Source organism: Amblyomma americanum, chromosome 9 (genome assembly GCF_052857255.1).
Source record: "Amblyomma americanum isolate KBUSLIRL-KWMA chromosome 9, ASM5285725v1, whole genome shotgun sequence".
In the NCBI taxonomy this organism is placed as follows: Eukaryota; Metazoa; Arthropoda; class Arachnida; order Ixodida; family Ixodidae; genus Amblyomma; species Amblyomma americanum.
The window spans coordinates 66603580-66621612 of record NC_135505.1 but is presented as its reverse complement, the minus strand read 5'-3'; positions in this window follow the sequence as shown (position 1 = coordinate 66621612).

Sequence of the window (18033 nt, the reverse complement as noted above, 5' to 3'; positions counted from 1 at the left end):
CTGGGGATCGAACCCCGCACCTCCCGCATGCGAGGCGGATGCTCAACCACTTGGCCACCACTGCGGTTATATAATGAGAAGCCATCCTTTCTGTACTACCAAATTATTTGCTGCACTCTACGCTGTTTTGCAAATTTATGCAAAACTTTGGAACTTCCACTTCCACTTCACCGGTGGGTACCCGGCGGCACTGGGGATCGAACCCCGCACCTCCCGCATGCGAGGCGGATGCTCAACCACTTGGCCACCGCTGCGGTTATATAATGAGAAGCCATCCTTTCTGTACTACCAAATTATTTGCTGCACTCTACGCTGTTTTGCAAATTTATGCAAAACTTTAGAACTTCCACTTCCACTTCACCGGTGGGTACCCGGCGGCACTGGGGATCGAACCCCGCACCTCCCGCATGCGAGGCGGATGCTCAACCACTTGGCCACCGCTGCGGTTATATAATGAGAAGCCATCCTTTCTGTACTACCAAATTATTTGCTGCACTCTACGCTGTTTTGCAAATTTATGCAAAACTTTGGAACTTCCACTTCCACTTCACCGGTGGGTACCCGGCGGCACTGGGGATCGAACCCCGAACCTCCCGCATGCGAGACGGATGCTCAACCACTTGGCCACCGCTGCGGTTATATAATGAGAAGCCATCCTTTCTGTACTACCAAATTATTTGCTGCACTCTACGCTGTTTTGCAAATTTATGCAAAACTTTGGAACTTCCACTTCCACTTCACCGGTGGGTACCCGGCGGCACTGGGGATCGAACCCCGCACCTCCCGCATGCGAGGCGGATGCTCAACCACTTGGCCACCGCTGCGGTTATATAATGAGAAGCCATCCTTTCAGTACTACCAAATTATTTGCTGCACTCTACGCTGTTTTGCAAATTTATGCAAAACTTTGGAACTTCCACTTCCACTTCCACTTCCACTTCACCGGTGGGTACCCGGCGGCACTGGGGATCGAACCCCGCACCTCCCGCATGCGAGGCGGATGATCAACCACTTGGACACCGCTGCGGTTATATAATGAGAAGTCATCCTTTCTGTACTACCAAATTATTTGCTGCACTCTACGCTGTTTTGCAAATTTATGCAAAACTTTGGAACTTCCACTTCTACTTCACCGGTGGGTACCCGGCGGCACTGGGGATCGAACCCCGCACCTCCCGCATGCGAGGCGGATGCTCAACCACTTGGCCACCGCTGCGGTTATATAATGAGAAGCCATCCTTTCTGTACTACCAAATTATTTGCTGCACTCTACGCTGTTTTGCAAATTTATGCAAAACTTTGGAACTTCCACTTCCACTTCACCGGTGGGTACCCGGCGGCACTGGGGATCGAACCCCGCACCTCCCGCATGCGAGGCGGATGCTCAACCACTTGGCCACCGCTGCGGTTATATAATGAGAAGCCATCCTTTCTGTACTACCAAATTATTTGCTGCACTCTACGCTGTTTTGCAAATTTATGCAAAACTTTGGAACTTCCACTTCCACTTCACCGGTGGGTACCCGGCGGCACTGGGGATCGAACCCCGCACCTCCCGCATGCGAGGCGGATGCTCAACCACTTGGCCACCGCTGCGGTTATATAATGAGAAGCCATCCTTTCTGTACTACCAAATTATTTGCTGCACTCTACGCTGTTTTGCAAATTTATGCAAAACTTTGCCACTTCCACTTCACCGGTGGGTACCCGGCGGCACTGGGGATCGAACCCCGCACCTCCCGCATGCGAGGCGGATGCTCAACCACTTGGCCACCGCTGCGGTTATATAATGAGAAGCCATCCTTTCTGTACTACCAAATTATTTGCTGCACTCTACGCTGTTTTGCAAATTTATGCAAAACTTTGCCACTTCCACTTCCACTTCACCGGTGGGTACCCGGCGGCACTGGGGATCGAACCCCGCACCTCCCGCATGCGAGGCGGATGCCCAACCATTTGGCCACCGCTGCGGTTATATAATGAGAAGCCATCCTTTCTGTACTACCAAATTATTTGCTGCACTCTAAGCTGTTTTGCAAATTTATGCAAAACTTTGCCACTTCCACTTCCACTTCCACTTCACGGGTGGGTACCCGGCGGCACTGGGGATCGAACCCCGCACCTCCCGCATGCGAGGCGGATGCTCAACCACTTGGCCACCGCTGCGGTTATATAATGAGAAGCCATACTTTCTGTACTACCAAATTATTTGCTGCACTCTACGCTGTTTTGCAAATTTATGCAAAACTTTGGAACTTCCACTTCCACTTCCACTTCACCGGTGGGTACCCGGCGGCACTGGGGATCGAACCCCGCACCTCCCGCATGCGAGGCGGATGCTCAACCACTTGGCCACCGCTGCGGTTATATAATGAGAAGCCATCCTTTCTGTACTACCAAATTATTTGCTGCACTCTACGCTGTTTTGCAAATTTATGCAAAACTTTGCCACTTCCACTTCCACTTCCACTTCACCGGTGGGTACCCGGCGGCACTGGGGATCGAACCCCGCACCTCCCGCATGCGAGGCGGATGCTCAACCACTTGGCCACCGCTGCGGTTATATAATGAGAAGCCATCCTTTCTTTACTACCAAATTATTTGCTGCACTCTACGCTGTTTTGCAAATCTATGCAAAACTTTGGAACTTCCACTTCCACTTCACCGGTGGGTACCCGGCGGCACTGGGGATCGAACCCCGCACCTCCCGCATGCGAGGCGGATGCTCAACCACTTGGCCACCGCTGCGGTTATATAATGAGAAGCCATTCTTTCTGTACTACCAAATTATTTGCTGCACTCTACGCTGTTTTGCAAATTTATGCAAAACTTTGGAACTTCCACTTCCACTTCCACTTCACCGGTGGGTACCCGGCGGCACTGGGGATCGAACCCCGCACCTCCCGCATGCGAGGCGGATGCTCAACCACTTGGCCACCGCTGCGGTTATATAATGAGAAGCCATCCTTTCTGTACTACCAAATTATTTGCTGCACTCTACGCTGTTTTGCAAATTTATGCAAAACTTTGGAACTTTCACTTCCACTTCCACTTCACCGGTGGGTACCCGGCGGCACTGGGGATCGAACCCCGCACCTCCCGCATGCGAGGCGGATGCTCAACCACTTCGCCACCGCTGCGGTTATATAATGAGAAGCCATCCTTTCTCTACTACCAAATTATTTGCTGCGCTCTACGCTGTTTTGCAAATTTTTGCAAAACTTTGGAACTTCCACTTCCACTTCACCGGTGGGTACCCGGCGGCACTGGGGATCGAACCCCGCACCTCCCGCATGCGAGGCGGATGCTCAACCACTTGGCCACCGCTGCGGTTATATAATGAGAAGCCATCCTTTCTGTACTACCAAATTATTTGCTGCACTCTACGCTGTTTTGCAAATTTATGCAAAACTTTGGAACTTCCACTTCCACTTCCACTTCACCGGTGGGTACCCGGCGGCACTGGGGATCGAACCCCGCACCTCCCGCATGCGAGGCGGATGCTCAACCACTTGGCCACCGCTGCGGTTATATAATGAGAAGCCATCCTTTCTGTACTACCAAATTATTTGCTGCACTCTACGCTGTTTTGCAAATTTATGCAAAACTTTGGAACTTCCACTTCCACTTCACCGGTGGGTACCCGGCGGCACTGGGGATCGAACCCCGCACCTCCCGCATGCGAGGCGGATGCTCAACCACTTGGCCACCGCTGCAGTTATATAATGAGAAGCCATCCTTTCTGTACTACCAAATTATTTGCTGCACTCTACGCTGTTTTGCAAATTTATGCAAAACTTTGGAACTTCCACTTCCACTTCACCGGTGGGTACCCGGCGGCACTGGGGATCGAACCCCGCACCTCCCGCATGCGAGGCGGATGCTCAACCACTTGGCCACCGCTGCGGTTATATAATGGGAAGCCATCCTTTCTGTACTGCCAAATTATTTGCTGCACTCTACGCTGTTTTGCAAATTTATGCAAAACTTTGGAACTTCCACTTCCACTTCACCGGTGGGTACCCGGCGGCACTGGGGATCGAACCCCGCACCTCCCGCATGCGAGGCGGATGCTCAACCACTTGGCCACCGCTGCAGTTATATAATGAGAAGCCATCCTTTCTGTACTACCAAATTATTTGCTGCACTCTACGCTGTTTTGCAAATTTATGCAAAACTTTGGAACTTCCACTTCCACTTCCACTTCACCGGTGGGTACCCGGCGGCACTGGGGATCGAACCCCGCACCTCCCGCATGCGAGGCGGATGCTCAACCACTTGGCCACCACTGCGGTTATATAATGAGAAGCCATCCTTTCTGTACTACCAAATTATTTGCTGCACTCTACGCTATTTTGCAAATTTATGCAAAACTTTGGAACTTCCACTTCCACTTCACCGGTGGGTACCCGGCGGCACTGGGGATCGAACCCCGCACCTCCCGCATGCGAGGCGGATGCTCAACCACTTGGCCACCGCTGCGGTTATATAATGAGAAGCCATCCTTTCTGTACTACCAAATTATTTGCTGCACTCTACGCTGTTTTGCAAATTTATGCAAAACTTTAGAACTTCCACTTCCACTTCACCGGTGGGTACCCGGCGGCACTGGGGATCGAACCCCGCACCTCCCGCATGCGAGGCGGATGCTCAACCACTTGGCCACCGCTGCGGTTATATAATGAGAAGCCATCCTTTCTGTACTACCAAATTATTTGCTGCACTCTACGCTGTTTTGCAAATTTATGCAAAACTTTGGAACTTCCACTTCCACTTCACCGGTGGGTACCCGGCGGCACTGGGGATCGAACCCCGAACCTCCCGCATGCGAGACGGATGCTCAACCACTTGGCCACCGCTGCGGTTATATAATGAGAAGCCATCCTTTCTGTACTACCAAATTATTTGCTGCACTCTACGCTGTTTTGCAAATTTATGCAAAACTTTGGAACTTCCACTTCCACTTCACCGGTGGGTACCCGGCGGCACTGGGGATCGAACCCCGCACCTCCCGCATGCGAGGCGGATGCTCAACCACTTGGCCACCGCTGCGGTTATATAATGAGAAGCCATCCTTTCAGTACTACCAAATTATTTGCTGCACTCTACGCTGTTTTGCAAATTTATGCAAAACTTTGGAACTTCCACTTCCACTTCCACTTCCACTTCACCGGTGGGTACCCGGCGGCACTGGGGATCGAACCCCGCACCTCCCGCATGCGAGGCGGATGATCAACCACTTGGCCACCGCTGCGGTTATATAATGAGAAGTCATCCTTTCTGTACTACCAAATTATTTGCTGCACTCTACGCTGTTTTGCAAATTTATGCAAAACTTTGGAACTTCCACTTCCACTTCACCGGTGGGTACCCGGCGGCACTGGGGATCGAACCCCGCCCCTCCCGCATGCGAGGCGGATGCTCAACCACTTGGCCACCGCTGCGGTTATATAATGAGAAGCCATCCTTTCTGTACTACCAAATTATTTGCTGCACTCTACGCTGTTTTGCAAATTTATGCAAAACTTTGGAACTTCCACTTCCACTTCCACTTCACCGGTGGGTACCCGGCGGCACTGGGGATCGAACCCCGCACCTCCCGCATGCGAGGCGGATGCTCAACCACTTGGCCACCGCTGCGGTTATATAATGAGAAGCCATCCTTTCTGTACTACCAAATTATTTGCTGCACTCTACGCTGTTTTGCAAATTTATGCAAAACTTTGGAACTTCCACTTCCACTTCACCGGTGGGTACCCGGCGGCACTGGGGATCGAACCCCGCACCTCCCGCATGCGAGGCGGATGCTCAACCACTTGGCCACCGCTGCGGTTATATAATGAGAAGCCATCCTTTCTGTACTACCAAATTATTTGCTGCACTCTACGCTGTTTTGCAAATTTATGCAAAACTTTGCCACTTCCACTTCACCGGTGGGTACCCGGCGGCACTGGGGATCGAACCCCGCACCTCCCGCATGCGAGGCGGATGCTCAACCACTTGGCCACCGCTGCGGTTATATAATGAGAAGCCATCCTTTCTGTACTACCAAATTATTTGCTGCACTCTACGCTGTTTTGCAAATTTATGCAAAACTTTGCCACTTCCACTTCACCGGTGGGTACCCGGCGGCACTGGGGATCGAACCCCGCACCTCCCGCATGCGAGGCGGATGCCCAACCATTTGGCCACCGCTGCGGTTATATAATGAGAAGCCATCCTTTCTGTACTACCAAATTATTTGCTGCACTCTAAGCTGTTTTGCAAATTTATGCAAAACTTTGCCACTTCCACTTCCACTTCACGGGTGGGTACCCGGCGGCACTGGGGATCGAACCCCGCACCTCCCGCATGCGAGGCGGATGCTCAACCACTTGGCCACCGCTGCGGTTATATAATGAGAAGCCATCCTTTCTGTACTACCAAATTATTTGCTGCACTCTACGCTGTTTTGCAAATTTGTGCAAAACTTTGGAACTTCCACTTCCACTTCCACTTCACCGGTGGGTGCCCGGCGGCACTGGGGATCGAACCCCGCACCTCCCGCATGCGAGGCGGATGCTCAACCACTTGGCCACCGCTGCGGTTATATAATGAGAAGCCATCCTTTCTGTACTACCAAATTATTTGCTGCACTCTACGCTGTTTTGCAAATTTATGCAAAACTTTGCCACTTCCACTTCCACTTCCACTTCACCGGTGGGTACCCGGCGGCACTGGGGATCGAACCCCGCACCTCCCGCATGCGAGGCGGATGCTCAACCACTTGGCCACCGCTGCGGTTATATAATGAGAAGCCATCCTTTCTTTACTACCAAATTATTTGCTGCACTCTACGCTGTTTTGCAAATTTATGCAAAACTTTGGAACTTCCACTTCCACTTCACCGGTGGGTACCCGGCGGCACTGGGGATCGAACCCCGCACCTCCCGCATGCGAGGCGGATGCTCAACCACTTGGCCACCGCTGCGGTTATATAATGAGAAGCCATTCTTTCTGTACTACCAAATTATTTGCTGCACTCTACGCTGTTTTGCAAATTTATGCAAAACTTTGGAACTTCCACTTCCACTTCACCGGTGGGTACCCGGCGGCACTGGGGATCGAACCCCGCACCTCCCGCATGCGAGGCGGATGCTCAACCACTTGGCCACCGCTGCGGTTATATAATGAGAAGCCATCCTTTCTGTACTACCAAATTATTTGCTGCACTCTACGCTGTTTTGCAAATTTATGCAAAACTTTGGAACTTTCACTTCCACTTCCACTTCACCGGTGGGTACCCGGCGGCACTGGGGATCGAACCCCGCACCTCCCGCATGCGAGGCGGATGCTCAACCACTTGGCCACCGCTGCGGTTATATAATGAGAAGCCATCCTTTCTCTACTACCAAATTATTTGCTGCGCTCTACGCTGTTTTGCAAATTTTTGCAAAACTTTGGAACTTCCACTTCCACTTCACCGGTGGGTACCCGGCGGCACTGGGGATCGAACCCCGCACCTCCCGCATGCGAGGCGGATGCTCAACCACTTGGCCACCGCTGCGGTTATATAATGAGAAGCCATCCTTTCTGTACTACCAAATTATTTGCTGCACTCTACGCTGTTTTGCAAATTTATGCAAAACTTTGGAACTTCCACTTCCACTTCCACTTCACCGGTGGGTACCCGGCGGCACTGGGGATCGAACCCCGCACCTCCCGCATGCGAGGCGGATGCTCAACCACTTGGCCACCGCTGCGGTTATATAATGAGAAGCCATCCTTTCTGTACTACCAAATTATTTGCTGCACTCTACGCTGTTTTGCAAATTTATGCAAAACTTTGCCACTTCCACTTCACCGGTGGGTACCCGGCGGCACTGGGCATCGAACCCCGCACCTCCCGCATGCGAGGCGGATGCTCAACCACTTGGCCACCGCTGCGGTTATATAATGGGAAGCCATCCTTTCTGTACTGCCAAATTATTTGCTCCACTCTACGCTGTTTTGCAAATTTATGCAAAACTTTGGAACTTCCACTTCCACTTCACCGGTGGGTACCCGGCGGCACTGGGGATCGAACCCCGCACCTCCCGCATGCGAGGCGGATGCTCAACCACTTGGCCACCGCTGCAGTTATATAATGAGAAGCCATCCTTTCTGTACTACCAAATTATTTGCTGCACTCTACGCTGTTTTGCAAATTTATGCAAAACTTTGGAACTTCCACTTCCACTTCCACTTCACCGGTGGGTACCCGGCGGCACTGGGGATCGAACCCCGCACCTCCCGCATGCGAGGCGGATGCTCAACCACTTGGCCACCACTGCGGTTATATAATGAGAAGCCATCCTTTCTGTACTACCAAATTATTTGCTGCACTCTACGCTGTTTTGCAAATTTATGCAAAACTTTGGAACTTCCACTTCCACTTCACCGGTGGGTACCCGGCGGCACTGGGGATCGAACCCCGCACCTCCCGCATGCGAGGCGGATGCTCAACCACTTGGCCACCGCTGCGGGTATATAATGAGAAGCCATCCTTTCTGTACTACCAAATTATTTGCTGCACTGTACGCTGTTTTGCAAATTTATGCAAAACTTTAGAACTTCCACTTCCACTTCCACTTCACCGGTGGGTACCCGGCGGCACTGGGGATCGAACCCCGCACCTCCCGCATGCGAGGCGGATGCTCAACCACTGGGCCACCGCTGCGGTTATATAATGAGAAGCCATCCTTTCTGTACTACCAAATTATTTGCTGCACTCTACGCTGTTTTGCAAATTTGTGCAAAACTTTGGAACTTCCACTTCACCGGTGGGTACCCGGCGGCACTGGGGATCGAACCCCGAACCTCCCGCATGCGAGACGGATGCTCAACCACTTGGCCACCGCTGCGGTTATATAATGAGAAGCCATCCTTTCTGTACTACCAAATTATTTGCTGCACTCTACGCTGTTTTGCAAATTTATGCAAAACTTTGGAACTTCCACTTCCACTTCACCGGTGGGTACCCGGCGGCACTGGGGATCGAACCCCGCACCTCCCGCATGCGAGGCGGATGCTCAACCACTTGGCCACCGCTGCGGTTATATAATGAGAAGCCATCCTTTCAGTACTACCAAATTATTTGCTGCACTCTACGCTGTTTTGCAAATTTATGCAAAACTTTGGAACTTCCACTTCCACTTCCACTTCCACTTCACCGGTGGGTACCCGGCGGCACTGGGGATCGAACCCCGCACCTCCCGCATGCGAGGCGGATGATCAACCACTTGGCCACCGCTGCGGTTATATAATGAGAAGTCATCCTTTCTGTACTACCAAATTATTTGCTGCACTCTACGCTGTTTTGCAAATTTATGCAAAACTTTGCCACTTCCACTTCACCGGTGGGTACCCGGCGGCACTGGGGATCGAGCCCCGCACCTCCCGCATGCGAGGCGGATGCTCAACCACTTGGCCACCGCTGCGGTTATATAATGAGAAGCCATCCTTTCTGTACTACCAAATTATTTGCTGCACTCTACGCTGTTTTGCAAATTTATGCAAAACTTTGCCACTTCCACTTCCACTTCACCGGTGGGTACCCGGCGGCACTGGGGATCGAACCCCGCACCTCCCGCATGCGAGGCGGATGCCCAACCATTTGGCCACCGCTGCGGTTATATAATGAGAAGCCATCCTTTCTGTACTACCAAATTATTTGCTGCACTCTAAGCTGTTTTGCAAATTTATGCAAAACTTTGCCACTTCCACTTCCACTTCCACTTCACGGGTGGGTACCCGGCGGCACTGGGGATCGAACCCCGCACCTCCCGCATGCGAGGCGGATGCTCAACCACTTGGCCACCGCTGCGGTTATATAATGAGAAGCCATCCTTTCTGTACTACCAAATTATTTGCTGCACTCTACGCTGTTTTGCAAATTTATGCAAAACTTTGGAACTTCCACTTCCACTTCCACTTCACCGGTGGGTACCCGGCGGCACTGGGGATCGAACCCCGCACCTCCCGCATGCGAGGCGGATGCTCAACCACTTGGCCACCGCTGCGGTTATATAATGAGAAGCCATCCTTTCTGTACTACCAAATTATTTGCTGCACTCTACGCTGTTTTGCAAATTTATGCAAAACTTTGCCACTTCCACTTCCACTTCCACTTCACCGGTGGGTACCCGGCGGCACTGGGGATCGAACCCCGCACCTCCCGCATGCGAGGCGGATGCTCAACCACTTGGCCACCGCTGCGGTTATATAATGAGAAGCCATCCTTTCTTTACTACCAAATTATTTGCTGCACTCTACGCTGTTTTGCAAATTTATGCAAAACTTTGGAACTTCCACTTCCACTTCACCGGTGGGTACCCGGCGGCACTGGGGATCGAACCCCGCACCTCCCGCATGCGAGGCGGATGCTCAACCACTTGGCCACCGCTGCGGTTATATAATGAGAAGCCATTCTTTCTGTACTACCAAATTATTTGCTGCACTCTACGCTGTTTTGCAAATTTATGCAAAACTTTGGAACTTCCACTTCCACTTCCACTTCACCGGTGGGTACCCGGCGGCACTGGGGATCGAACCCCGCACCTCCCGCATGCGAGGCGGATGCTCAACCACTTGGCCACCGCTGCGGTTATATAATGAGAAGCCATCCTTTCTGTACTACCAAATTATTTGCTGCACTCTACGCTGTTTTGCAAATTTATGCAAAACTTTGGAACTTTCACTTCCACTTCCACTTCACCGGTGGGTACCCGGCGGCACTGGGGATCGAACCCCGCACCTCCCGCATGCGAGGCGGATGCTCAACCACTTGGCCACCGCTGCGGTTATATAATGAGAAGCCATCCTTTCTGTACTACCAAATTATTTGCTGCACTCTACGCTGTTTTGCAAATTTATGCAAAACTTTGGAACTTCCACTTCCACTTCCACTTCACCGGTGGGTACCCGGCGGCACTGGGGATCGAACCCCGCACCTCCCGCATGCGAGGCGGATGCTCAACCACTTGGCCACCGCTGCGGTTATATAATGAGAAGCCATCCTTTCTGTACTACCAAATTATTTGCTGCACTCTACGCTGTTTTGCAAATTTATGCAAAACTTTGGAACTTCCACTTCCACTTCCACTTCACCGGTGGGTACCCGGCGGCACTGGGGATCGAACCCCGCACCTCCCGCATGCGAGGCGGATGCTCAACCACTTGGCCACCGCTGCGGTTATATAATGAGAAGCCATCCTTTCTGTACTACCAAATTATTTGCTGCACTCTACGCTGTATTGCAAATTTATGCAAAACTTTGCCACTTCCACTTCCACTTCCACTTCACCGGTGGGTACCCGGCGGCACTGGGGATCGAACCCCGCACCTCCCGCATGCGAGGCGGATGCTCAACCACTTGGCCACCGCTGCGGTTATATAATGAGAAGCCATCCTTTCTGTACTACCAAATTATTTGCTGCACTCTACGCTGTTTTGCAAATTTATGCAAAACTTTGGAACTTCCACTTCCACTTCACCGGTGGGTACCCGGCGGCACTGGGGATCGAACCCCGCACCTCCCGCATGCGAGGGGGATTCTCAACCACTTGGCCACCGCTGCGGTTATATAATGAGAAGCCATTCTTTCTGTACTACCAAATTATTTGCTGCACTCTACGCTGTTTTGCAAATTTATGCAAAACTTTGGAACTTCTACTTCCACTTCACCGGTGGGTACCCGGCGGCACTGGGGATCGAACCCCGCACCTCCCGCATGCGAGGCGGATGCTCAACCACTTGGCCACCGCTGCGGTTATATAATGAGAAGCCATCCTTTCTGTACTACCAAATTATTTGCTGCACTCTACGCTGTTTTGCAAATTTATGCAAAACTTTGGAACTTCCACTTCCACTTCACCGGTGGGTACCCGGCGGCACTGGGGATCGAACCCCGCACATCCCGCATGCGAGGCGGATGCTCAACCACTTGGCCACCGCTGCGGTTATATAATGAGAAGCCATCCTTTCTGTACTACCAAATTATTTGCTGCACTCTACGCTGTTTTGCAAATTTATGCAAAACTTTGCCACTTCCACTTCCACTTCACCGGTGGGTACCCGGCGGCACTGGGGATCGAGCCCCGCACCTCCCGCATGCGAGGCGGATGCTCAACCACTTGGCCACCGCTGCGGTTATATAATGAGAAGCCATCCTTTCTGTACTACCAAATTATTTGCTGCACTCTACGCTGTTTTGCAAATTTATGCAAAACTTTGGAACTTCCACGTCCACTTCACCGGTGGGTACCCGGCGGCACTGGGGATCGAACCCCGCACCTCCCGCATGCGAGGCGGATGCTCAACCACTTGGCCACCGCTGCGGTTATATAATGAGAAGCCATCCTTTCTGTACTACCAAATTATTTGCTGCACTCTACGCTGTTTTGCAAATTTATGCAAAACTTTGGAACTTCCACTTCCACTTCACCGGTGGGTACCCGGCGGCACTGGGGATCGAACCCCGCACCTCCCGCATGCGAGGCGGATGCTCAACCACTTGGCCACCGCTGCGGTTATATAATGAGAAGCAATCCTTTCTGTACTACCAAATTATTTGCTGCACTCTACGCTGTTTTGCAAATTTATGCAAAACTTTGGAACTTCCACTTCCACTTCACCGGTGGGTACCCGGCGGCACTGGGGATCGAACCCCGCACCTCCCGCATGCGAGGCGGATGCTCAACCACTTGGCCACCGCTGCGGTTATATAATGAGAAGCCATCCTTTCTGTACTACCAAATTATTTGCTGCACTCTACGCTGTTTTGCAAATTTATGCAAAACTTTGGAACTTCCACTTCCACTTCACCGGTGGGTACCCGGCGGCACTGGGGATCGAACCCCGCACCTCCCGCATGCGAGGCGGATGCTCAACCACTTGGCCACCGCTGCGGTTATATAATGAGAAGCCATCCTTTCTCTACTACCAAATTATTTGCTGCGCTCTACGCTGTTTTGCAAATTTATGCAAAACTTTGGAACTTCCACTTCCACTTCACCGGTGGGTACCCGGCGGCACTGGGGATCGAACCCCGCACCTCCCGCATGCGAGGCGGATGCTCAACCACTTGGCCACCGCTGCGGTTATATAATGAGAAGCCATCCTTTCTGTACTACCAAATTATTTGCTGCACTCTACGCTGTTTTGCAAATTTATGCAAAACTTTGGAACTTCCACTTCCACTTCCACTTCACCGGTGGGTACCCGGCGGCACTGGGGATCGAACCCCGCACCTCCCGCATGCGAGGCGGATGCTCAACCACTTGGCCACCGCTGCGGTTATATAATGAGAAGCCATCCTTTCTGTACTACCAAATTATTTGCTGCACTCTACGCTGTATTGCAAATTTATGCAAAACTTTGCCACTTCCACTTCCACTTCACCGGTGGGTACCCGGCGGCACTGGGGATCGAACCCCGCACCTCCCGCATGCGAGGCGGATGCTCAACCACTTGGCCACCGCTGCGGTTATATAATGAGAAGCCATTCTTTCTGTACTACCAAATTATTTGCTGCACTCTACGCTGTTTTGCAAATTTATGCAAAACTTTGGAACTTCCACTTTCACTTCACCGGTGGGTACCCGGCGGCACTGGGGATCGAACCCCGCACCTCCCGCATGCGAGGGGGATTCTCAACCACTTGGCCACCGCTGCGGTTATATAATGAGAAGCCATTCTTTCTGTACTACCAAATTATTTGCTGCACTCTACGCTGTTTTGCAAATTTATGCAAAACTTTGGAACTTCCACTTCCACTTCACCGGTGGGTACCCGGCGGCACTGGGGATCGAACCCCGCACCTCCCGCATGCGAGGCGGATGCTCAACCACTTGGCCACCGCTGCGGTTATATAATGAGAAGCCATCCTTTCTGTACTACCAAATTATTTGCTGCACTCTACGCTGTTTTGCAAATTTATGCAAAACTTTGGAACTTCCACTTCCACTTCACCGGTGGGTACCCGGCGGCACTGGGGATCGAACCCCGCACCTCCCGCATGCGAGGCGGATGCTCAACCACTTGGCCACCGCTGCGGTTATATAATGAGAAGCCATCCTTTCTGTACTACCAAATTATTTGCTGCACTCTACGCTGTTTTGCAAATTTATGCAAAACTTTGCCACTTCCACTTCCACTTCACCGGTGGGTACCCGGCGGCACTGGGGATCGAGCCCCGCACCTCCCGCATGCGAGGCGGATGCTCAACCACTTGGCCACCGCTGCGGTTATATAATGAGAAGCCATCCTTTCTGTACTACCAAATTATTTGCTGCACTCTACGCTGTTTTGCAAATTTATGCAAAACTTTGGAACTTCCACTTCACCGGTGGGTACCCGGCGGCACTGGGGATCGAACCCCGCACCTCCCGCATGCGAGGCGGATGCTCAACCACTTGGCCACCGCTGCGGTTATATAATGAGAAGCCATCCTTTCTGTACTACCAAATTATTTGCTGCACTCTACGCTGTTTTGCAAATTTATGCAAAACTTTGGAACTTCCACTTCCACTTCACCGGTGGGTACCCGGCGGCACTGGGGATCGAACCCCGCACCTCCCGCATGCGAGGCGGATGCTCAACCACTTGGCCACCGCTGCGGTTATATAATGAGAAGCCATCCTTTCTGTACTACCAAATTATTTGCTGCACTCTGCGCTGTTTTGCAAATTTATGCAAAACTTTGGAACTTCCACTTCCACTTCCACTTCACCGGTGGGTACCCGGCGGCACTGGGGATCGAGCCCCGCACCTCCCGCATGCGAGGCGGATGCTCAACCACTTGGCCACCGCTGCGGTTATATAATGAGAAGCCATCCTTTCTGTACTACCAAATTATTTGCTGCACTCTACGCTGTTTTGCAAATTTATGCAAAACTTTGGAACTTCCACTTCCACTTCACCGGTGGGTACCCAGCGGCACAGGGGATCAAACCCCGCACCTCCCGCATGCGAGGCGGATGCTCAACCACTTGGCCACCGCTGCGGTTATATAATGAGAAGCCATCCTTTCTGTACTACCAAATTATTTGCTGCACTCTACGCTGTTTTGCAAATTTATGCAAAACTTTGGAACTTCCACTTCCACTTCACCGGTGGGTACCCGGCGGCACTGGGGATCGAACCCCGCACCTCCCGCATGCGAGGCGGATGCTCAACCACTTGGCCACCGCTGCGGTTATATAATGAGAAGCCATCCTTTCTGTACTACCAAATTATTTGCTGCACTCTACGCTGTTTTGCAAATTTATGCAAAACTTTGGAACTTCCACTTCCACTTCACCGGTGGGTACCCGGCGGCACTGGGGATCGAACCCCGCACCTCCCGCATGCGAGGCGGATGCTCAACCACTTGGCCACCGCTGCGGTTATATAATGAGAAGCCATCCTTTCTCTACTACCAAATTATTTGCTGCGCTCTACGCTGTTTTGCAAATTTATGCAAAACTTTGGAACTTCCACTTCCACTTCACCGGTGGGTACCCGGCGGCACTGGGGATCGAACCCCGCACCTCCCGCATGCGAGGCGGATGCTCAACCACTTGGCTACCACTGCGGTTATATAATGAGAAGCCATCCTTTCTGTACTACCAAATTATTTGCTGCACTCTACGCTGTTTTGCAAATTTATGCAAAAATTTGGAACTTCAACTTCCACTTCCACTTCACCGGTGGGTACCCGGCGGCACTGGGGATCGAACCCCGCACCTCCCGCATGCGAGGCGGATGCTCAACCACTTGGCCACCGCTGCGGTTATATAATGAGAAGCCATCCTTTCTGTACTACCAAATTATTTGCTGCACTCTACGCTGTTTTGCAAATTTATGCAAAACTTTGGAACTTCCACTTCCACTTCCACTTCACCGGTGGGTACCCGGCGGCACTGGGAATCGAACCCCGCACCTCCCGCATGCGAGGCGGATGCTTAACCACTTGGCCACCGCTGCGGTTATATAATGGGAAGCCATCCTTTCTGTACTGCCAAATTATTTGCTGCACTCTACGCTGTTTTGCAAATTTATGCAAAACTTTGGAACTTCCACTTCCACTTCCACTTCACCGGTGGGTACCCGGCGGCACTGGGGATCGAACCCCGCACCTCCCGCATGCGAGGCGGATGCTCAACCACTTGGCCACCGCTGCGGTTATATAATGAGAAGCCATCCTTTCTGTACTACCAAATTATTTGCTGCACTCTACGCTGTTTTGCAAATTTATGCAAAACTTTGGAACTTCCACTTCCACTTCACCGGTGGGTACCCGGCGGCCCTGGGGATCGAACCCCGCACCTCCCGCATGCGAGGCGGATGCTCAACCACTTGGCCACCGCTGCGGTTATATAATGAGAAGCCATCCTTTCTGTACTACCAAATTATTTGCTGCACTCTACGCTGTTTTGCAAATTTATGCAAAACTTTGCCACTTCCACTTCCACTTCCACTTCACCGGTGGGTACCCGGCGGCACTGGGGATCGAACCCCGCACCTCCCGCATGCGAGGCGGATGCTGAACCACTTGGCCACCGCTGCGGTTATATAATGGGAAGCCATCCTTTCTGTACTGCCAAATTATTTGCTGCACTCTACGCTGTTTTGCAAATTTATGCAAAACTTTGGAACTTCCACTTCCACTTCACCGGTGGGTACCCGGCGGCACTGGGGATCGAACCCCGCACCTCCCGCATGCGAGGCGGATGCTCAACCACTTGGCCACCGCTGCGGTTATATAATGAGAAGCCATCCTTTCTGTACTACCAAATTATTTGCTGCACTCTACGCTGTTTTGCAAATTTATGCAAAACTTTGGAACTTCCACTTCCACTTCACCGGTGGGTACCCGGCGGCACTAGGGATCGAACCCCGCACCTCCCGCATGCGAGGCGGATGCTCAACCACTTGGCCACCGCTGCGGTTATATAATGAGAAGCCATCCTTTCTGTACTACCAAATTATTTGCTGCACTCTACGCTGTTTTGCAAATTTATGCAAAACTTTGGAACTTCCACTTCCACTTCCACTTCACCGGTGGGTACCCGGCGGCACTGGGGATCGAACCCCGCACCTCCCGCATGCGAGGCGGATGCTCAACCACTTGGCCACCGCTGCGGTTATATAATGAGAAGCCATCCTTTCTGTACTACCAAATTATTTGCTGCACTCTACGCTGTTTTGCAAATTTATGCAAAACTTTGGAACTTCCACTTCCACTTCACCGGTGGGTACCCGGCGGCACTGGGGATCGAACCCCGCACCTCCCGCATGCGAGGCGGATGCTCAACCACTTGGCCACCGCTGCGGTTATATAATGAGAAGCCATCCTTTCTGTACTACCAAATTATTTGCTGCACTCTACGCTGTTTTGCAAATTTATGCAAAACTTTGGAACTTCCACTTCCACTTCACCGGTGGGTACCCGGCGGCATTGGGGATCGAACCCCGCACCTCCCGCATGCGAGGTGGGTGCTCAACCACTTGGCCACCGCTGCGGTTATATAATGAGAAGCCATCCTTTCTGTACTACCAAATTATTTGCTGCACTCTACACTGTTTTGCAAATTTATGCAAAACTTTGGAACTTCCACTTCCACTTCACCGGTGGGTACCCGGCGGCACTGGGGATCGAACCCCGCACCTCCCGCATGCGAGGCGGATGCTCAACCACTTGGCCACCGCTGCGGTTATATAATGAGAAGCCATCCTTTCTGTACTACCAAATTATTTGCTGCACTCTACGCTGTTTTGCAAATTTATGCAAAACTTTGGAACTTCCACTTCCACTTCCACTTCACCGGTGGGTACCCGGCGGCACTGGGAATCGAACCCCGCAGCTCCCGCATGCGAGGCGGATGCTTAACCACTTGGCCACCGCTGCGGTTATATAATGGGAAGCCATCCTTTCTGTACTGCCAAATTATTTGCTGCACTCTACGCTGTTTTGCAAATTTATGCAAAACTTTGGAACTTCCACTTCCACTTCCACTTCACCGGTGGGTACCC